This window comes from Ammospiza nelsoni, chromosome 2 (assembly GCF_027579445.1).
Source record: "Ammospiza nelsoni isolate bAmmNel1 chromosome 2, bAmmNel1.pri, whole genome shotgun sequence".
In the NCBI taxonomy this organism is placed as follows: domain Eukaryota; kingdom Metazoa; phylum Chordata; class Aves; order Passeriformes; family Passerellidae; genus Ammospiza; species Ammospiza nelsoni.
In genome coordinates this window covers 61901688-61924686 of record NC_080634.1, presented here as the reverse complement: position 1 = coordinate 61924686, position 22999 = coordinate 61901688, and positions in this window count along the sequence as shown.

Genomic DNA, 22999 nt, shown 5'->3' with positions numbered 1-22999 from the left:
AGATCTGAACTCCCTTGGTTCAGGAACAGGCCAATGTAATAGATACAGGTAATATTCAGAATTGAAGCTACTAAGTAGACAGCAATTGTTTCTTTATATAAGCTATGTCAATGAATATCTATGCATATATGTATACATACATTTGTTAAATGACTGGAAACTTAACAGGAGCATAGGCTACTTAGTATGGAATAATATCTGGTATCTTGTTTTGGGGGGAGCACTGGGCAGGAGTTTAGTGCCATTTTTATTCTATGCCACCCAGGCACTACTGGGGCAGGAGGGCCGGGAGGAATATCCAAAAATCAGACTTTTTTCATGGTTCTCTCTAGCTGGAGGTTGTTGGCATAATATCTGCAGACCCGTCCTCTTCACCCTGTTCTTTTTTCTCCCCGTCCCCTTCTCTGTGATGCCTTTGTGGGATGTGCTGCTGAAAAGAGGTGGAGATGCGGCTCTGGGGCATGGTGCTGAAGGGACAGTGGCAAGGTGTGGCTGAGCCCAGTGGGGCCGTGGCAGTGTGGAGCTGGCACCCTGGCACGACTGTTTTCCCCCTCTTCCCAGCAAGGTGAAGCGACCAGGACCAGCAGTGCAGGTAGCAGCTGAGCCAGCTGAACCAAGGGGGAGCCCAGCAGAGCAGTAGGAAAATTGCAGCGAGCCACAGGGAGACCCCACTGTGCGAAGGAGCATTGGAAGTGGCAGCACTGGCACCTGCTCAAGAGAGACGCAACCTGACCCTTACTTGGATGACCTGGTCTCCAGGGATTTGTCATTGTCTTACTTACACTGCTTTAAGGCTGGGGAACAGGAAATGGTAGCCACTGGAACTCCCCCTGACATATTGCCTTTGTTCCCAAAGTCGCCATGGGTGGAGTGTGGGTACAGCCACCATATTGCCTTTGGCTCTGGAAGCCATGTGGATGCCACCTACAGGGATTGTCTACCATCTTATTTTTGTTCATGGTGGTAAACAACATTTTTTTAAAGAAAATGCCTTCTCTTTTTTATGTATTTTTGCTGGGTTTATTGTGGATGTGTTATTTTTGCTTTGTGCTTTCAGTAAATTGATACTTCAAGCCACAATCTCTGTTTTTTGCCCCTTTCTTCCTGCAAGGGTGGGGAGGGGAAGAGGAGTGGCTTATTTGGCCTATTTGACTTTTTCTCACTTTCATTTTCCTTTCTTTCTTTTTTACTTGCTTTCTTTTTTCCCCTTTCTTACTCACTCTCAAAGAATAATAAGGACTTTGAACCTTTTAGTAGGTTACAACAAAACAGTGTAAAAGGAAACAGAGGTGTGCAGAAGACTAGGAGTTCTTCAGTTGTCAGTAATGACAACTTCTGTTATGTGAAAACAGTGCAAGCATTATTTCTCAGAACTTCAGCAGATATCACCTGATAAATCTAGCCATGGCATTTCAATACATTGATCTTCAAGATATTGCCATCCTTTTAGAGCAGTTAACTGACCAAGGACACATACTTAATTTATTTCTGTTCCTTACTCTCAGTGAAAATATATTCTAGAATATTACAGTTCATATTTCAAACTATCATGTGCAAAGATTAATAACAGCTTATTATTTCATTTTTGTATTTTTCATCTGTCTGTCACAATTTGGAAGTGTGCTCATGAAACTTGTTGTAGTCAATAGCAACTGTATAAAAAGCTGTGTCATCAGAAGTAATTTTTAAAATTTTTCAGTTTTATTCTATTACTATTTAGTTGAATGGCAAAGTTAAGAGTAATTTTTAAATTTTCATTGTTAGTAGTTGTTTTAATTTTTCAGACTGTTCTATTAATTAGAAAACAATGGGCTATAGAAATACCATAAAAAATACATTTTAAAGTATAAGGATATATGGTAATCTCTTATGGTTAATCTCATAATTTAGAAGTCAAAATACTAAATCAAAAACTCAGGATATTCTGGAACATGTTTATTTTGATGTTAATTTATGTTAGCATTAAAGATTATATGAGGAGTCTTATATGGGGTGTTCTCAACAATTTCATTTCCTCACCTTTCCCTTTCTTCTTCTTCTTGGTCCTCCTACCTACCAGTTAGAAGACCATTATTGAGAGCATTGAAGATTTCAGCTTCCACCTGTCAGTTGTGGAATTCATTGTTAGTCAACCCCATAAAGATAGAAACTACATTTAAAAAAAATATTATTTACCCTCACAAGTAGTGCAGAGGCAGTGCATCTTATGCTTTAAAAAATGTTCCAGTAAGCCAATAAGAACCGATTATTATAATAATAATTATTTGTCTGACCATAGTCAATGCAAATTCTAAGCGGCAGAATTCAGTTTAATACCATTTTGCTGAAATGTCAAGGAAATAAATTTAGTTTGATCATTCAGCTAATACTTAGCAACTATTTACAACACAAAAACTTTCATGTGTGTCTGAGACTTTTGGCTTTGGTTTCATTCCCTCTAAGTTTAAAAATTCAGCATTGCTGGACTTACCATGTTAGACTTTCCCTAATATAACTGGATATACAAGATTTTAATAGAAGATTTGGACTAGAAAACATAGGATTTTACATGTCTTTAAATTTGCAAAAAATGGACAAAAATCCCACACACAACATGAAATCATCTGTGTTAGGAAATGAAAAACACTATTAAGCAACTCAAAAACATTCTTGAGAATCTCTTAATGCATAGAATTGAAAGGTCTTGAGCACAGCTGAGAAGTATAAATAAGTGAAATAACAAAAACATAATCCTCCTCAGAAACACTGGGTAATGTTGGTGAGGCCCTGTTACCACTCTAGCAATGCAACATGAATCTTAAAGTTAATACAACAAATGTCACAAATTGCTATATAATCTCTGCCTGAAAATCAAAAATTACTGCTCATAAGTAGTCATAAGCATCTCAAAATTATGTTCACTTGCATTATATTTTATCGTATTAAGGCAGTAAAACCAGAAAGATAACAGGCAAAATCCTACTGATACAACTATTTATGTTTATTAATGAATATTACTATAAATAACAAAACTATATATGAATTTTTATTACCATAATGTAATGTTACTTAGAGAAATTTGATGTGTTCTAGCAAAATACTTGAGAATAATTTATTTTGTAGAACCGCAAGAAAAGATGTTTTTCCTGTCAGTAAGAATAAAGTGTGTTATGACTTTTTTTTTTATCAGTGAAAATTTTTATTGGCATTCCTCATCTTTTGCTCTACTTAGTAGAGAAGATTCAAGTAAAAAAGAGTATTTACTACTATTGCTAAGTTACCTTGCTCTGTGTATTACTCAGAACATCCAGATGCATTGCTCAAGGACACAGATCCCATTCCAGATCAGGCCGCTGGAAATGAAAACTGGTAAGATGAAATATGTCTCACTTATATAACATAAAAAAAGTCTCTGTATTTCTCTGCAATTTAGTATTTTAGTTTATTATTCAAAGTGCTTGAGAAATTGAGAGGGTTCTTTCCTCTTGGATTGCATTACAGTGACCCAATACATCCACAGTTTTTAGTCATCAGACTAATGAGAACTTCTTGAGATTTTAATTTTTCACTTCTCCTATTCCCTTTATGTTCAAGGAATCATGTCATACTGATTAATATCATGCCAGTTTCTGTTCTCATTAAAATCTGTGTCCAAAAATGAGGTATTGGAATTTTTCAATGTCTAGTCCGTTATGTTAAATCAGGTACTAGGTTCGTGTATTGCACTACTGTGAGCTATTTTGAATTTTAATTGCTTAGCCAATTTTGGTTTTTCCCCCAACAGGTTACTGAGGTGTAAGCAAGAGTTGTCCAGCTAATGAAAATGCATCCAGTTACCAGGGATGGTGTACGCTTGTGGGTCACAGTAATTTAGTTTAAATATTATACAAAAGTGGAATCATATCCATTTCATATGAAAGGCTTCTAATGAGAATTGATAGCAGGGCACAGTTATTTTCTTCGTATGCAAAATTGTGAAATAATAAAGATTAGTTAGAATCTAGCAATATCATTATGGTCTTCTTCTGGAATTATGTGAGTGATTTTAGTATTTTGTTTTCCTGATCTTTAAATAAGAAAAATTGTTCCACACATAAAAAAAGGACTGACATTACTCTGAATTTAATTTCTGTCCATTTCAATGAACATATCTGACAGAATTTTGAGATGAGGAGATGAACAGATATATTTCAAGGGTGAAATTTTAATAATAAAATGACACATATTCCTTTATGTCTACATTCAAACATTAAATCCAAATTGTACTACTCATAACAATATTTTACAGTAAATTTACATAATCTCCTTCATGCTAACACAAAGTGGATAGCAATATTTTTGTATTTATTATTACCACAATAAAATTATGTTTGGGGTTAGAAGGGACCTCTAGAGGTCATCTCATCCAAACTCCCCTGCTTAAGGAAGGCTGTCTAGAACTGTATGCCCAGGACCACGTCTAAATCTCTCCAAGGTGAGATGACTATCTCCACAGTCTCTCTGGGCTCCCTATGCCAGTATCACCTTCACAGGAAACACATTTCTGATGTTCAGGCGGGACATTCTGTCCTTCCCTGTGTGCCTTCTGGTTCTGCCACCCGTGTCACTGGAAGAAAGCTTGGCTACTTCTTTAGAACCTCTCTTTGGATATTCTCATATTAGCAAAATCTCCCCAGAGCCTTCTCTTCTTCAGACTGAGCTATCCCTGTTCTTGCCTCCTCCATCCATATGCTCTTTGTTGGACACTCTCAACTATGTCCATGTCTTATCCATCTGTCTTGTACTGAAGATCCCAAAACTACAGACAGGTTCCACATGTGTCCTGCCAAATGCTGATTAAAGAACCACCTCACTCAACCTGCTGGCAATCATTTTCCTACTGCAGCCCAGGATTCCTTTTGCATTCTTTGGGGTAAGGGCACATTGCTGGTTCCTGTTTCAGTTGGTATTCCCCAACTTTTCTCCAGGATGTAATCTGCCAAACTCTTCCTCATCTAGACAGTCCTAAGCATATATTATTGCACGAGGCTGTTCCTTGCCAGGTATAGGACTTTGCAATTCCCCTTCCTCTGTGAACTTCCTCCTGGCTAATTTCTCCAGTCTGTTGAGGTCCTTCCAGACATAAACATGACCATTTGGCATATTAGCCATTCCTCAGAGTTTTGTGTCATCAGGAAACTTGCTGAGAGGTACATTCTGCCCCATCATCTGGTTCATTGATCAAAATATTAAACAGGACTTGACCCACTACTGACCCATGGGTTCACTGCTACTAACCAGACTCTGACTAGACTTCATGTCTTTGATCTTAAATGGACATACTTGTTTGTGAGGATCTTATAGGACACAATGCCAAAGGCCTTCCTGAAGTCCAAGTAGACAATATCCACTGCTCTTCCCCCCCCACCAGTTATTTCATCATAGAGATCTATCCAGAGGATCAAGTATGATTTCCCCTAGTTGAATCTGTGATGACTACTCCTGATGAATAACTTGTCCTTTATGAGCTTGTGCTTAATCTAATCTGTGGAAGATCTGTTGAAGTGAATAAAGCTACTTCCACTAACTTAAAAAAGCCAGTAAGACCCAATCATCAAGGGAAAATTTGGCATGAAATGAAATTGTACGTATATGATATCTGGATAGCAAGCAATATCAGGGGAAGTAAACCTTCACATACATGAAAGATTAGGGCTATGATGAGGGACAGTGGCAATTTTTAGTATTAAAGCCTATGATTACTTCACTAGTTGCCTCTTGTTCTTTTTACTTTCCAAAGACAGCTTACAGAAGAACAATTAGAATATTAAAATCTGGATATAATTTTTTCTGTTAAAGACATAACTGTTAAAGCTGAACCCCGAATGAATGGATGGTCCTTGAAGTGGGCAGCTTGGCTGTCTGTTTCACTGGGGCTAATTCATAATTCATTTCGTTACACCAAGAAAGAAGTAGCTAGACAGTACATTTAAATTATTTTCAATATGTCCTTAATAGTCAGGCCATAAATGAAAATTATTAGTTGATGTAAAGGACTTTGCCAGTAGCTCTGTATTTCAAAGAAGGGAGTGGGATAGACCCCACACAGGCCAATTCAACACACAGATAGACATGAAACCTGGCTGATTTCTGCAACCTAAAAGCAGTATTTTGGATCCTTCATATTGAAACATTACTGTATATTATACCATCATCATGCTACAGCTTTTCATGCTACAACATGTAACTCTACCACAATCTCCCATTTATTTCATGTATCTTGGCGTGTGAGAAGAGATAATGCCTTTAGGAAAACAAACAAGAAAAATAAAGAAAACAAACAATACAAACAGTCTTTGTACCAAGACAAGATCAACATACTGAAAATGCAAACACGAAACATGACTAAGAAATAATATATGAAAAAGTCAATTTTTTTCCACTCATAACATTTTCCTAATAAAGGATATTATCTTTCTGTACAGACCTTGTTTCACATCCTTCAGCTGTCTTGCTTACAGCAGTATTAGCATTTGCATTTGAGGGAGTACATCATAGTAGCTAAAATGTGAATATTTTATGATTTCAAGCTCAGAATTCATTTTCTAAAAAAAAATAAAAAATATTTCAAGCTTATTAACACTATTTGGATGTAGAAAATCCTAACTCAGTTATATGATGTAAATTTTCAAAGCTAGCCATAGAGAAGACTCTTAAACTCATTGAAATTGCATATTCTACTAGTAGATGGTGATATGAACCACTTATTTAATGACCTTAGCTAATGAAGAATCCAAAGAGCGCAATTAATGCAGTTCAAATGTTTGACAGCAGACAAATCTATGTTATCAGATGAATCTTAAATCATAGACTCATAGGATGTTTTGGGTCAAAAGGGACCTTTGAAGTTCAGCCAATCCAACATCTCTGCAATAAGCAGGGATGTCTTCAACTAGATCAGGTTCCTCAGAGCCATATGTGACCTGACCTTGAATATTGACCACCTCTCTGAGTAACTTGTGTTAATTTTTTCGTCACTCTCACAGTAAAGATTTTTATTTCTTTTTTATTTTAATATATCTAGTGTGAATCATCACTCTTTTAATTTAAAACCCTTGTCCCGTTTTCCATCACAATGGGCACTGCTAAAATCTTCATTCCCATCTTTCTTATAGGTGTACTTGATCCAGTGCTAGACAGGAAAGAGTGAGTCAGCGTATATAGGAGTGTATCTTTTACCTATCAGGTGAATAAAACAAAAGATAAGTATGAGATGTTTAATAAATTAGGGAGTCTTAATTCATTTTTCTGGAGGTGTTACCAAGGTCAGAATATAATACCAGTTTGTCAGAAAAGAAAAACTTCTAGATAAAATATCCATAATTTAAGTCTTTCAGGATCCTTCAGGTTATAAAGTTACAAAAAAGTGCAAGACAGCAACTAGTCAGTTCATTATATCAAATGCAACTAATTGTTGCAGTGAGAATTTTTAAGGCACTAAAAGTGTCTTGAAAATCAGATGTCTTTTTTTAAGCTCATGTGTGTCCCTATTGATGACAATTCATAAGAACAATTTAAAAACCAACTCAAAACCTACTTTAGAGCAACCAGAATTTATCCTCAGTAGAGCTAAAAGACAGTTTAAAAGTGAGCAGCTTAGAGCCATTGGCCAACAAATGGACTCCAGAGAACCCAAAAAGCATGCTGACCTTTGATGCACGCTCTCTAGACCAGTATGCTTACTGAACTCAAAAAGAATAACTTATGATTAATCCAGTTCAGCTAACTGTACTAGCTGAAGGATAGCTATCATTATTTAATCAGTTCCTCTCCATATATACTCCCTGATCAACCATTTAGGAGTGATTATAAAGAAAACCCATTGGATGTCATTCTCTGCACCCACTGTCTAAGAATTTGTTTTATTTTCTGAGAGAAGTTCTTTGGAGTAAGGAATGGGAGGGAGCTAGGACTGAAACAGTTGTTTCACAAAGCATGAAAAAGGAAAATTAATTAAGAGGTGTGACAGTTAAAGTCTCCATTTCACACTTTTGGTTTATATTTAAAAGAAATATGTAAACAAGTAAGGGGTTTTAGATTTAAAAAGAGAGAATATGCCTATACAGACAATCGTCAACAAGCATAGAGGCTATTTCTGGAACAGCTCACAGACGAATAGACTTGCTAGCATGGTGTTGGGGCATGTTAGTGAGCCTTGCCAGTTTAGCATGGACATGTGAATTCAGAAAGAGAGAAGTCTCTCATCCTAAGTGTTGTAATAGTGATTGAGCAAACATGTAATCAAGGATGACTCAAAATATTTGCTGCTATTGCAGTATGAATGATTACTTATTCCATTTTGATTTTGCTGTCTGAAATTTAGGTTTCTAAGTCTAAGGTAGCCGTGTATTTACCCTTTGTAGTCATAAGAACCTTGTCACAGGTTACCTCTTCATGTTGAGTCTGTCTCTGGTTGGGATGAATTGCCATCTCAAAAAGCTTTCTTTCTTTCTCTCTTTCTTTCTTTCTTTCTTAAACTTGTTAACTTAATTTACAAGTTTAATGTCAGCATTTTATGCCATCCTCTGTGCCTTAAAGCAGCTCTCCTTGCCAACCAGCTGCCCCTCCAGAACATGTAACTTATGCAGACTGTGTCATAGGTGTCATCAACTGGCCTCCAAACTCCAAATCTCCAAATGGCCTCCAAGTCTCCATTTTCAGACATCCTAGAGTATCAAGAGCTGGAGGAAGGCAGGATGCTTATTTGTACCTGAACAGCCCTACATTTCAATATCCTATTGCTCAAAGTATGCCATTGACACTGCTAGAAACAGGGCTCATGTTTTGTATAAAGGCTCAGGACTCAGGCCTGTTGGACCTTCTCTCTCTCATCCTTTATTAACCTGCCTGCAGCTTTGTTTCTCTTGGTTCAACTGTGACAGTAATTTTCTAATTAACCAGCCAATTTGGTTTGCTTTTGAATAACTTATGAACAGTGTCACCAGCATTTTAGGATGAGAACTTAATGAGAGCATAGAGAACTTAATGAGTGTAGAGAGGTTTCTGGTACTAGACTATAGGCCTTGTGTCTGTGGGGACACATGATGTGGGCTACAGATGCATAACTGTGGATAAAAAGGGATGGGATATAAGCTAACACTGAAGACCCCACAACTGTCAACCATGCACATTTATTATGACTTTTTCCTCTGTAGAACTATTCCTTCTTTTTCTGTAACAATCAGATCTGAACTAATAATTATTATTGGGTTAAACTGCTAAAATTTCAATAACATTAATGACAATAATATAAGCTGATTCCTCCTTGCCTGTAAACAAGATTTTGATCCTTAACAGTTTTTAAAGCTAAATTCTTTTCCTGTGGACAACCAAGATCAGGTGCCTGACTGTAGATGGTAATCTTTGGGTAAAACAGACCGTTTCCAATGCAGCTGGGTTTACAGATATTTACAGAGATCTATAATATGGGGCTGGCAAACATAGCAAGTGTGAATTAAATAAGTCTGCAGATTTCAAAAGCAGCAGCTGGAAGCCACAAGAATTTCTAAACAGTCATTAATAGCCTTACAAAAATATGTTTACCTGACTGAAAACAGCCCACCTGGTATTCACTGTGACAACTAGGCTAAAAATATTTTTGTGTGGTTTAAAGATGACCAAAGCAGCACCTTGGCTTTCTCTTTTTCCACAGCATTCTCTAATATAATGAATGAAATTTTCAAACATTTGGAGGCAATTCAGGTTCTAAATTAAAGTTTCATTTTCTACTGATTGTTTTATATTTCTTTTTTTCCTTGAAACTTTAAAAGATTGCTTCTTTATAATTCATGTTTCAGAGTTTTTGATATCCACCCTGAGTGGTTAATCAATGATTTTTTATTATTCTAGTACACGCAAACATTGTGGTGAAAATTTCTAGACAGACACAGACTCTGAGAAAAAATCACATCTGATAACAGAAGAGAAAAAAAACCAAACACTGATACCTAACCAGTTAATCAAAGTCAATTATTTGGAAAATGTGGCATACTAAGTGTTCTTCGAGTATCTGCTGAAATAAGTATTATTTTGTCCATTGTAAATGTCAATTAGTTTATGTGACAAAGCATATGACATGCTATTGTAGTGGACTCAACCCTGTAAATTTCCATTTTATTCAGCCTGAGAGATTGTATAAATGTTAAACAAATATTTGCTTAACTATCATATTGTCATATTTGCCTTTTTACAAAGTCTGAGTGTGTATGTGAATGTATTTGTTTGATTTCATTTAATTTTTAATTTGAGATTTTCTAGAGACAGGCAAACAACTTTGCTAACTTCATTAAGATTTGTTCATTTAGGTCTGTTCACTTCCTTTGAAATCCTTCCATCTTGTAACTACTTTTGAACATTCTTGAAAATAGGATCTGACTAGATACATGGAAAAGCGTGCAAATGCACTATAGTAATTTGATGACTTTTATTGAACATACACATTGCAGACATTGACATGAGACAGTCTTATGTGTGTCCTTATTCTAACTAGTGGGGAATGGAATACTTACACTTTTAGGTCATCGTTGACCTGCCTGATATTGGAATGAAATAAATCATGCCTGGAAGTGTTTACTTCTCTTCATTGACTGTGAGCAGAGTAACAGAGTCTATCAGGATGAGCTCAGGCATAGCCAACCACTAAAATTTTTCTTTTTTCCCTTTTTATCAGATCAGTGTGATTTTTGGGTAGATTTTTATTCCCACCACTGCATTATATTATTATTATTTTTATTCCTAATATTGCATTATTATTTCCTTATTTCTTTCTTGAATGAAAAATTCCTTTTGCAGTTCTTCAACTGAAATATGGTTAGCACAGAGACTAACTTTCATTTAACTTTATCTGTGATTTCTTACATTTGGTTCCTTACTTATTTATTTCTTCTAGTTAATGTTTTAGGGAAAGAGAGATTAAAGATTTTAAAGCAATCCAGTATTTATTTCCTGTCGTTTGGATGTCATAAACGACACAATTTGTGCATGTAGACTTCTAAAGTTACAAGATAAGATGCATTTCAAATATAAGCAATAGTTTTTTTCTGAAAAGTCTATCTTAATTACTCACCCTAAAATTCAGAAGGGTGTTCTTAGTCTTGATACCAAAAGCTAAGTGTAAAGAAAGCATCTTGTAAACAAGACACAAAAACTAAGTTTCTTGTTACAGAAAACTAAAATTATGCATCAATTATAGTAAATAAATAATTCTCATAAAATATCTTTAAGAAAATTATTTTTAAAAAAATCACTGGCTGAGGCTGTTATCTAGGTTTTCAAAAAAATTAATATTCTCTGAAGTACCTGGTGTTAATATTTTTAATTATTAATGAGTGCATCTTTCCAGGTTTGCAAACTATGGTTAGGGTGACTTAAAATGTATTCAACTAAAAATAATAATAAACATCTTCTAGAGAGAAGTCCAAACCTAGGATCTGTAGAATTGCAACTAAAACCCCCAGTGATACAAAGAAAATAAAATGTGAGAATCAAACAAGGTTCTTAAACTTGAAAAATCTGGACTACAAAAATCTTGAGAAAATACCTTGTGTGAGCTTTTTGTCAACTAGGATTTGACAATAGAAGAAAGCAAGATTTTTAGAAGGATATAGAAAGATTCATGTGGTAAGGTGGACTAGGTGTTAAAGTATAGTACAGCTTTCATGTGCATACATGCAAAATATATATTTATATAGATTGAAATAAATATACATATATATATGTATATGTGCACATATATCTGTATATACATATATGTGTATATATATGTTCATATGAAAGTATATTTGGATGAAAATAAGTTTAAGATACTCAATATATTTCATATCAGATATTACACGACATACCTGTACATGTCACAAATACTAATCTTTCTTTTAAGCCCATGGCAGCATGATCTAGATTTCTTCTGGGAAGATGGCAAAACAAACAATCTGAGTCAGTGCTTACTTTTCAGAAAACCTTCTGTTGAACAAGACTAAAACATGAATAAGTACCACAATATAATTTCCTGAAACTGGAATTCTGTAAATATTTCAGATTAAACAAATAAATGTGAAATAAAAATTAATTTGTTGGAGTAATTTTAATAAAAATATTTTCTTATGGACAAAGATGAAGTACATGCTACCAATCCATAAACATACACATACTCATAAAATTAAAGATTTATTAGTAGTACAATTTGAATTTTAAAATTGGTAATGATCAGTAGTGTCAGGTTGATCTTGAGTTTTGATTATTAATGGTTGTGGACAAAACATTTACTTTGTTTACATTCCTGCATGACTATTTTATTTTTCCTTTGATGATACTATAGTGTATGTGGAGAACTATCAATCAGATAATAGTATTTTTGAATGTTTGAATATGAAAAAAATTTATTACCTTTCCAAAGACTGATGTTTTGTAACAGCAGATATGTTCCATTATAATTTTTTTTTTTTTGTTCTCTTCTTCTGCATTGGGATTTTTTAATGTTTTCCTCATGTATTAGTCCTCTTAGATACCTTTTACTATTTCTTACTCTTAGAGGGACTGCAGATTTTCCATGTCCAATCATGTATTATGTGACATAGTTATAGCAAATTTTAAAGTGCTTTTCATGATATTTCTGTAAAGAATATGAAATCTAAGATTCCTGTTCTGTAACCTACACTCAAGTAGGACTTGTCCAAAGGATTTAATTGAAGTGAGACTGAGATGCCAAGAAAAATGCTGATAACTGAAAGACTTCTGTTGCTTACAGTTGCAAGCTCTGATCTTTTCCTATTCCGAAAAAAAAAAAGAAAATGAAAATTACATATAATTATAATATGCAGTTAATGATGTTAAGGAATATTAAGTCAGCATTCTGTTAGAGGGTATGGAAATGCACAAATATATCAATTGCAAATTCTTGTCTGAAAATGTAACATTTGATTGCTTTGAGGATAGAGACAATATCCTGAAAGAGAACAGAATCATAAAGAGGTCAAGGATAGTCAATACTAGTTTAACAGTCATTATTTAACAGTCATTATTTCTCATCATATGAGAAAATTTCAGGAGGTCTAAATTTTAAATAGACAATAGAAAATTCTTGTTGAAATCAGAAATCCTTGTAATTTTTTCCACTTCTTAAGAAATAATTATTTCAATAATAATTCTGATCAAATCCTGCCAGATTTGAAGAAAGGAGACCACATCTCCTGTCGATGATGGATTACTGTGTCCAGTTATGGAATCTCTATCCCTGGAGATATTCAAGAATTGTCTACATGCAATCCTGCGCAATGTGCTCCAGGATGACCCTGCTTGAGCAGCGAGGCTGGACCAGGTGGCCCACTGGGTCACTTCTAACCTTACAGATTCTATGAGTCTCTGAAAGGCACATTGATTTTGTTCGTTTAGTTTTCCTAAAACACACTTTAATAAGAAAAAACTAGGGGAAAAAACAAAGAAGGAAGAAAAGGGGGAAGAAAGTTTCAGAACATGGAGACAGCAGACAATCATGGTAATTTCAACCCCATTCCTGCAGGTTTATTTTTTTTGACATCTAGGCATCCAGCAGGATGAATACAGAAACTCATAGACTTCATGTGCTATTTGTGTATTCATTTACCACTGTGTAGGACGTGAATATTCCAGTTTGTCCCAGGAAAGGGAATTTAACAGACATATTTACCATATTATTTAACATTCATTAGTTAAGTATTAGTCACCAACTAAACATCAGAACTGCTAAATGTATATTTAATTTGCATAATTATGTGGTATGGTTGATAGATATTGCTTGAGATGGCAATACATCTACTACAAATTAGAGTACTAGTACAAAACAATAATAAGCAAGCTGAGGAAATCCACTTAAGTCTAGTCTCCCTAATATTAATGGTCACAATTTTATTCTTCCTTTTGCATAAATGACAGCAGTTTTTATTTCTTGAGATAAATAAAATTTCATTCTGCATCTATAGTTATCTTAGTGACTAAGAAATTTTTAATTCAGAAACAAGAAGGATGATGGTTAGAAGAGTCCATTCTAATCTGTGGCCTTGTAAATTATTTGATGTTTTGATTTTGTTTTTGTGGGGAGGGAGCTGATAAGATAATGTTTAAATTATAATGGCTAAATGACCCACCTAACTGTTCTTAAAGCCTGTTGTATTTTCAGCAAAATTAAGACTCTTTTGGCTTACTGAATGCATCAAAAGGATAAATTGCAGATGACAATAGCTAGTAGAGAGAAAAAAAGGCAAACTTTGAAATGCATGCATTAATATATATATATATATATATATATATATATATATATATATATATATATATATATATATATATTTGTATCAATATGATTCTATTCAGATTCACAGTAGTGGTAGAACAAAAAGCCAAAAATTAATTCTTTTACTAGGGAGCAGACGAGGATAGTCACTTGGATTTTGTTTGATAATGAGATCCATATTTTGGTCTCTAGGGAGAATCAGTGTAGTTGGATGTTAGCCTAAGTACTGATTTTTCGAAGATCATGAAAGCTAAGATTCAGAGAATATAGGAGGGAGTTCAAGAACTACATACTAAGTCTCAAGTTATGAGCGGGTACTCAAAATTTACTTTCTGTAGTGTAAAAATGAGTAAAGATTCAATAAATTCCTTATAGAATTTAAGCTGTTAGATCATTAGTTTCTTTCTGAAGTGGGTTCTAATTTTTGTCAAAACAAGAAAAAATAGATTTTTCACCAATTTTTCCTGTTGCCACACAATGTTTAATGCTGTTATTTTATATTCAGTCCCAAAAACACATTAGTAATTTATGTAGGTGTTTGGAAAATTAGCCTCTGAAAAATTTCTGAACTTGATTTTGGCTTGATTCCAATTCAGTTCATAGTCATGTAAAATGAATAGCTCTTAAAAGAGATTTTATTCCTTGAAAATTCAATATATGCTCAAAAGAACTGGAAAAGTAGAGAAGTTCATGAAGGCCCTTTGCAAAGAGATGAAATAGTAGACCTTGCTGTCATGAAATTTGACTTCCATCACCAGCATATAACAAATATAGCTAAACATTAAAATTCACTTTTTAACATTAAATATCTTGTATGTCTGGAACTTATGCACTTTACATATAAAACACTCTAAAGGTCAGGAAATCAATCACCTGTGTTTTACTTATCATCTCTATTAGTTTAAGCCAATATAAAATAATGAATACTTCTTTGTATTACAGTTCTGTCTTGGCCTGATTGATCCTCTATAAAGCTATTATAAAGGTCACATGATGATAAGTCAAAGACTACTGAGGAGCAGGAGGGCACGAGGTAAGATAAACATGTCACCTGTTCAGGAAGGGAGTCAGGTTATTTCCTATATTTGGAGGTAAATGTTAGCTAAACCCAAACCACTTTGGTGTTAAAGGTCTTCCTGTATTTCCATTGTTTAACTTTATTTTTCATGATTTAAACATGTGTATAGCAATATTATCATTGAGTTGGTCCTTCTAAAATGTTAGATAGATTGTTAAAAGTTAATATTCTTTCTTGCAAAATTACTTACACAATATGACTGCATAATAAATGCTTATGCAATCATTCCTCTAAAGTTCATAATAGGTTTTTTCAATAATTTGGAATAAAAGTAAGTTTTAATTTAATTTTAAATCAAATCGTATCATTATTTATAGTGCACAAGATCTATGCCCAATATACTGAATATTTTTTTATTTACATACACACACACACATATTTCTGTAAAGACAGTATATATACACAAATAGTGACAAATGAACATAGTATTTACATTAGTTGTATATGATAAAGGGTTTGGGTAAAGAGGTAGAGTGAGTAAGAGATATAAATATAATTTTAACATTAACAAAGTAGAAAAATATTAGACTTTGTGGTGTTACTTTAAAATTACTAATTAAATTTATGTCAATAACCACAAATTATGTCAGTAATTACAGAAAACTTTTTACTATTTTTCATTGTACTCCCTATGAATTACTTTAGCAATCTATTAATGCAGTTGTTTAATGTAATTAATTGCTATGAATTATATTATGATATGACAGGTGGGGCTTTTTTCCCCTGAGACGTATAATAGGATCAAAGTCTTGTACTCCATAAGAAATATAAAAATAATTTATTAGCATCACAGCTGACTGTGTAATGATAAAATTCCATTTCAAGTTACATTTATTCCAAAAATTAATATTTTGATTTTATGACAAAAATAAAATACCAAAGAAAAAAAAAATAGATAATATGTAAATTACATTTTGAATTTTTTTTTAAAGTTTTTCTGGATGCTGTGAATGAAAAATATGGACATAAACAAGTATGCCCACTTGAGTGTCATTGTGTGGTTTTACTGATTAATTTAAAATCTTATTACTCTCTTTGAAAAATAATCAAAATAATCTTAGAGCAGAGGGAGCAAGAGGAAAGGAGAAAGAGAGAGTGAGAGAGAGGATTGTGAAAAGAAATTCTTTAGACAAACTTAGTTAGGCTTTGATTTCTAATTAAATGAATTTTTTCATGTCCCAGTTGAACTTATCATCTTCAATAAAACTTATGTTGGTGTGAAAGCAAAGCTTTGTTTGGTGAATGAACACCTTGAAACAATTTTCTGTAAAAAAATATTGAACTGAAAGTACTGAACTCTGAAATATGGACCTATTCTGAAATGTTATATTATCTTTTAAATGATATACAAAATTAGAAACTATGTGAGGAAGTTCAAAAATAATGTAAAAAATTTTATTACTTTAATTCCTGAGCTGTTATTTCCACAATTCTATGGAAAATTGTAAATGAATTTTCTATGGAAAATTATATTCATTAATACATACAATGAATACCATAAAATATTTTAAAACAAAGCAAAACACCCAATAGTTAAAGCCTCAACCAGAAAACAAAAAATCAAATAAAAATGCCACCTGGAATTAAAGTAAAACTGAAAAGATCAGGTTTGATGTCTAACTTTTGGCAGGGGTAGAGCTGTTCATTTTTTGTTATTAACATATGCAGTTACAACTTCTCTCTTGTTTTAACTGGAAATGGTGCTAGACAAAAGAATTGCTATAAATTTTATCTTCTAGTGTCAGATGTATGAAAAAAGTAGGCAGGTACAAACTGGAATTTCAAAAGGTTGCTTAATAACAATGGCTTCCCCACAAAAATAACTAAGTATACATGAACATGTGACACGAACCAGAAGAACAAAAGCTTAACAGTTTTTTCCTTCTTGAGTTAGGTTTTCTCTTAGAGAATCTTAAATATATAAAATGTCACTTTTTTGATTTATGCAATAAAGACAAAATATTTCGTTTTGCATGTATGTATTCCAGGTATTTTTCAATGTTTGTAGAAATTAATTGGAAAAGCTTGTATTTCATTTGCACTTTAAAATGCTTGATTTCAATATTTATTATTTGATTTATTGAATGAATTGAACTGTTTTCTATATAATTTTTATGTTTTTAACGATTTTCTGAGGGATATATTTTTGTCAGATTCCTTCTCCAAGGGGAAGAGCTATATTTTTTACTGAAGAATATCTAGTTTGATTTTGGACAAAAAAATCTAGAACCCCTCAATATTTGTTTCATCTTGTTTATAATACATTTTACTATTATATGTTTTCACTACTTCCATTATCATTTATTTCAAATTAATGAATATCTGGGCATGAATAAAATTGGAAGAACTAAGCCACTTTACAAAGAAAAGTAATATAGATACATTTTTATCTCATAAAGATCCTCCTTTTCAGTGTTCATAAGCCTTCCAAAATGACTGCCCTACACTTTGAATAAAATGCCATGCGGAGAGTTCACATTTTAATTACATCAATGTTATTACTGGGTACTTGAAGACAACTTGACACAACTTGAGACACAGCCTGGACACAGTCATGGGCAAAACGGACGTGGGTAACTTGTGGACAGAAGCAGTAGAACAGTATGAGAAGCAGTTTTACCCCCACCTTCTCAGCTCGCTGCAATTATATCTCGGCATCTTACAGGCAGAGTTGTGGTGGTCTGCGCATGCCTGTGAGAGCAGAGCAGAGGTAACAAGCAGAGGTACTGGAGGGAATGTATTCCTGAGGTTCTGGGTACTTAATCAAAGCCAAACAAACAGGCAAACTCAAAAACAGACCCAGAGGAATACCTTGAAAATCTTATGGGGATTCATGGATGCACAGTACGATTACGATATTGCTATTACTCAGTGCTTTGTGCTTAGACACTCTTATTCTACAAACAAATAAACTGCCAGAGGGCCTGATAATAATTCAAAACAGATTGAAACTTTACCCTAGTAATATAACTTTTTTAAGAAGATATTAATCACTTGATTAAAAAATTTTCTAGTCTATTAAACAAAATTAGATATTTAGAATTACGGTGTTAAATCATAATTAATATAATATATACAAGTATATTATGTTAATTTTGGCAAAAGTATGATCGCTCAATAGTATATGCATGAAATACAGAGTTTTCCACAGGATATTTCTTATACTATTTTGGAAGACAAAAAAAAATATTTCAGCTGTGTGGGTATCACAGTTATGGGATGAAATACTGACACTGGGATACTACAAAGGAAAGGCACATAAAAACAGGACACTGCAGTGTGTAGGCCGCATCACAGAATTGAGAGCTTCACCATTTTTTGAAGGTTAAAATCTCATTAGTTCCAGATCACAAATCCATACTGTTGAAAGCGAAGGGAGACGACCCATCCTTGTTGATCAGCATCGAACTCCAAATTTATTGATCCAAAAGGCACGTTTTTATAACCGTGTTAATTAAGATCATACATATTGCAAAACTCGAGCTCACCATAGACTACAGACAAACACTAACCCCTCCCTTTGTTTTCAATACCTGTGGTTTGTTATTGAATCCAAGATTTATTTTCTCACCCTGTTATGAAAGTTCTCAAGGCCTCCATGTTATTGAAGACAGGCTTGAGAACTTAGCTGTTTACAGAAACAGGCTGTGAGAATTTGCTCCTCACAGCTGCCTTCTAAGCCATTTCTGAGCAAAATTCTCCAACACCATACAGGTTAAAAGACATATTTCTATGCAATAGAGCTACTTTTATTACGTATCTCTGAATCATAGAGTATAGGATTGATTACACTGTGAAGTACTACAAATTCCATAGCTACCCCCAACCTGTGCCTCAATATAGTTTTTTCCTAACACAATAAATACAATGTAATAAAAATAAGCAACTTAAAAGTCTATTTTCAGAAATGGAAACATCTAATAAGAATATGATTAGAATGAGCACTCCAAATCAATGAACATAATGAAATTTAAAAAAAACCAAACAACTAAACTCTTGACTTAAAATCATGCCAATTATTTCTTGAGTGATTATTTTGAAAGCATGAATGAATTCAGGTTGAATTAATGTCATAGCTGAAGCCTGCAGTAAAACACTCCCCCCAAAAAAGACCTTGATTACATCCTCCCAGCACTACTTGACTAATATGACCTGGAAAACAAGTAATAGATGGACTTTTTTTGCCATGCTGCTCACACTGCTGTAAACACTACAATTAAGCCATGTTAAGCAGCAGGCAAGGGTTTAGACCTTGTTTATTACAGTGGCCAAAAGTAGATTTTTGGGGGGAAATCATCGAGTCATTTAGTTTGAAAAAGACCTTCAATTCAGTGGAGTCCAACTGTGAACCTAGCACTGCCAAGGCTAACGCTAAACCGTGTCCTATGCACCACATCTGCCCAGCTGTGAGAGTAGGAGAAATATATGATGATAATGTTCAGAATGTTCTCTAAGGTCAGACAGCTTTTGGCTCAAAAACTTCCTAATATGATTTTTATGTAAGTAATCATGTTCTTGAATTTTTTTATGAACTCTTCTACGTTCTTTTTGAAAGCAAGTTTTTTTTTTAATTTCAATAATTTTTAGTAAGAGCTACCCAATAGAAAGGAATCAGATCTGTGTTTTAAGACTACAATTAGATAGGTTCATTTCAATGACCACAGATTTTATGAAGAGAGTTGTTAAATTGTACTACACATCCTTCAATTACATATTTCTCTGGGAAATTTCTTGTGCCCTTTTAAATAAATGGTTTCACTGCTGAGAATTAATTTCTGTCTTCTGTTGCATCCCTTTTGAATTCCCAAAGCTTCTGCAAATAATACTGAATAAGACCCTGAGATTAACTCAGTTGCTTTAGAGCATGGTGCTAATACCACCAAGGTGGTAATGCTGATCTCCATATGGACCAGTCACTTAAGAGCTGAACTTGGTGGTTGGTCCTTGTGGGGACCTTCCAACTCAGAAAATCCTGTTATTCTATTTGTGAAATCAAGTCCATATAATTTGCTTCTCAGTTTTATTTACATACTGAATAGATTCCTCCTAAAGTACTAACCTAACTTCTTCTTCTAACTCCTCAGTGAAGGTGGAGAAGGTGTAGAAAAAAGATTCAATCAAGATCAAACATTTATTTTGGTTTTAGCTCAAAGTTAAGATTTCAACTTTTTTTCTGTAGCATTTTTTAAGAAAACTAATTTCAATATATATAAACTTGAAATACTGTGATGCATACACTACTTGTGGGTTTTCCACACATATTTGAACTTGACAGAGGTATTTCAAGAGAAAATTTAATACAATTTTGACAAGCATTATAAGAGAGAAAAGAATTAATATAATTTATCACATGATAATATTCTAACATTCAGTGAAGTGTTTTTATCCACTAAGTACTTAACTCATTTTTAGTCATATGACTAAGTTAAACACAGGAATTTAAAGACATCAATCACTAAAATGATTGTATTGTAGTTAAGGACAAAAAATTGAGAGAACAGAAAGATGATAAATGTTTTTAATTAGTCACATTTTATATCACTTTTCTCACTGAGGAAAGATGTGCTCATGATGGTGATTATTTCTGACTTTTTTCCAAGTGTTTCTTTTGACACTCAAATGGTCATTTGAAAACCAAGGTCAAATATCAGTGGGTGCTTTGAAAGTGAACAGTAATACTACTGTGAAGCAATCAAGACACTTGTTATTGTGGTAGTTAATAAGCTCTTAATATCTGGAGCTTCATCTACCTTGCATAATGGTTCTTGGGGATATTTTTTCTGAATATTTTTTTGGGGATGGAGCGTGTACTAAAATTATTTTTTTAATAGTTACTGTTTTCCAACTTGCATCTTTTTTCCTTTCATAAAAGTGATAGAAATTTGAAAAGTGACAGCCAGCCAACATCACCTAAATCTTTTTTCTTGTTCTGGACTCATGATTCAGTGGAACTTTAAATTCTGTGTATATGAAATTCTATTCCAATGAAATTGCAGAAAATTTAGCATAATGTACATACATGTCCATGCTGAAATACTGTATTTCTATTGCTCTCTGTGTAGTTTTTTAATTTGTTTTTTCTTTGCGGGGTCTTTTACTCAACTGTTTTTCAAGAAGTTTCCTGTCCAAGACTATTGGAAAACTGTGAAAAGCCTTTTTGCTATGGCTGTCTAAAACTCCTTTAGGATGCTTACATGTGATTTTTGAGTTATTTTAATTGGAAACAAAATCAATATAGCGGCAAAATACTTCTATGGAGTTGAGTTTGGGAATGTTCGAATCACAATACAATCTCTTCAGCCTTGGACTTGAGAAACATTGTATTTTAGTGAGTTGGCTTCTTGGATGTTGTGTTAAATATTTTTTCATGACAAGTGAAAAGAAGAATAAACTGAGTTTTGAAGGATTTATGGGTTTGGTTTTTTTGGGGAGGGTATTTGTCAAATTAAAAGTTCTGTTTTAAAATAAAAGTCTGTATCCTTCACAAGCAAAATTTCACAAACCTGGTTAATGCTCATATCTTCACAGAAATCTATTCCTTAGTGTGGCTGGGCACCCTCCTCGTCTTTCTGTATAGCATGAGACAAGGAAATAAAACCATAAGTTTCTTGCACTGTTACCTTCAGTGGAAATATTTAATACATTTATGTTTTTACAAAAACCTGAAGAAACCAGAAGCTTTATATATTTTTTTGTTTTCTAAACCGATATTCAAATTTTTGCCTCAATGGAATTCTAACACGAATTTGATTTCTGTCATCTTTCTTTTTCTAAATTGCAGCATTGAACAATAGTAACAATATTCAGTTTAAGATGAATTTCCCTATTACTATATGGGGTTTCCCTATAGCAGTGAAAGATAAGCTGGAGCACTGATGCAACATTCATGGAAATAATATTCTCGAGTTTTACTGTGAATTTGCATACACAGAGAGCATCATAAACAGCACAGACTTCCCCTTACTTCCCTTGCCCTTCCATGTCAATATATATGCACATGTACAAATGCAGTTGTGGATACAAAGCAGTCACAAAATTACAGGAGTTTCTTCATTCTTAGTACATACAATGAGCAGTATCAACATCCCTGGCTTTAAATCACTGTCAGGACCTACACTTCATAAGACAGAAGACAGTGATGGATTGGGATCAAGCCTTTTATCCAAAGCACTTGAAATTATCAAGGTCTTAATTCCCACCCACATATTAGGGAATGGGAAAATCTGGGGGGTTTTCCCCTGTCCTAGAGATTGGATAGCGTAACTGTACACTCTATTCACTGTCTAATAATGACATAAACTACAAAATGAATCCTTACATATTTTTCCTCAGGAGGATAACTTAGTTTTCTGAAATTTTCTATATAATGGATCATTCTATAATCACGTTGAAAACAAATCAACCAACCTATTTTCTTTATGAAGGCAATGTTAATACATGTCTTTTAAAATCTGACAAACTAGCCACATTCAAATCAGAAAAAACGACACATCTGTCACAAATCAGGTGACAAAATGCCACATTCAAATCAGAACAAAAGTAGTAACTGACACAGTAAGCAAGCTTTCTCCTGTTAATGTTTATCTTTTAATGCAAAATATCTTGAAATATAATTAAAAGCTATTTTCAAAAACACTAAGGAC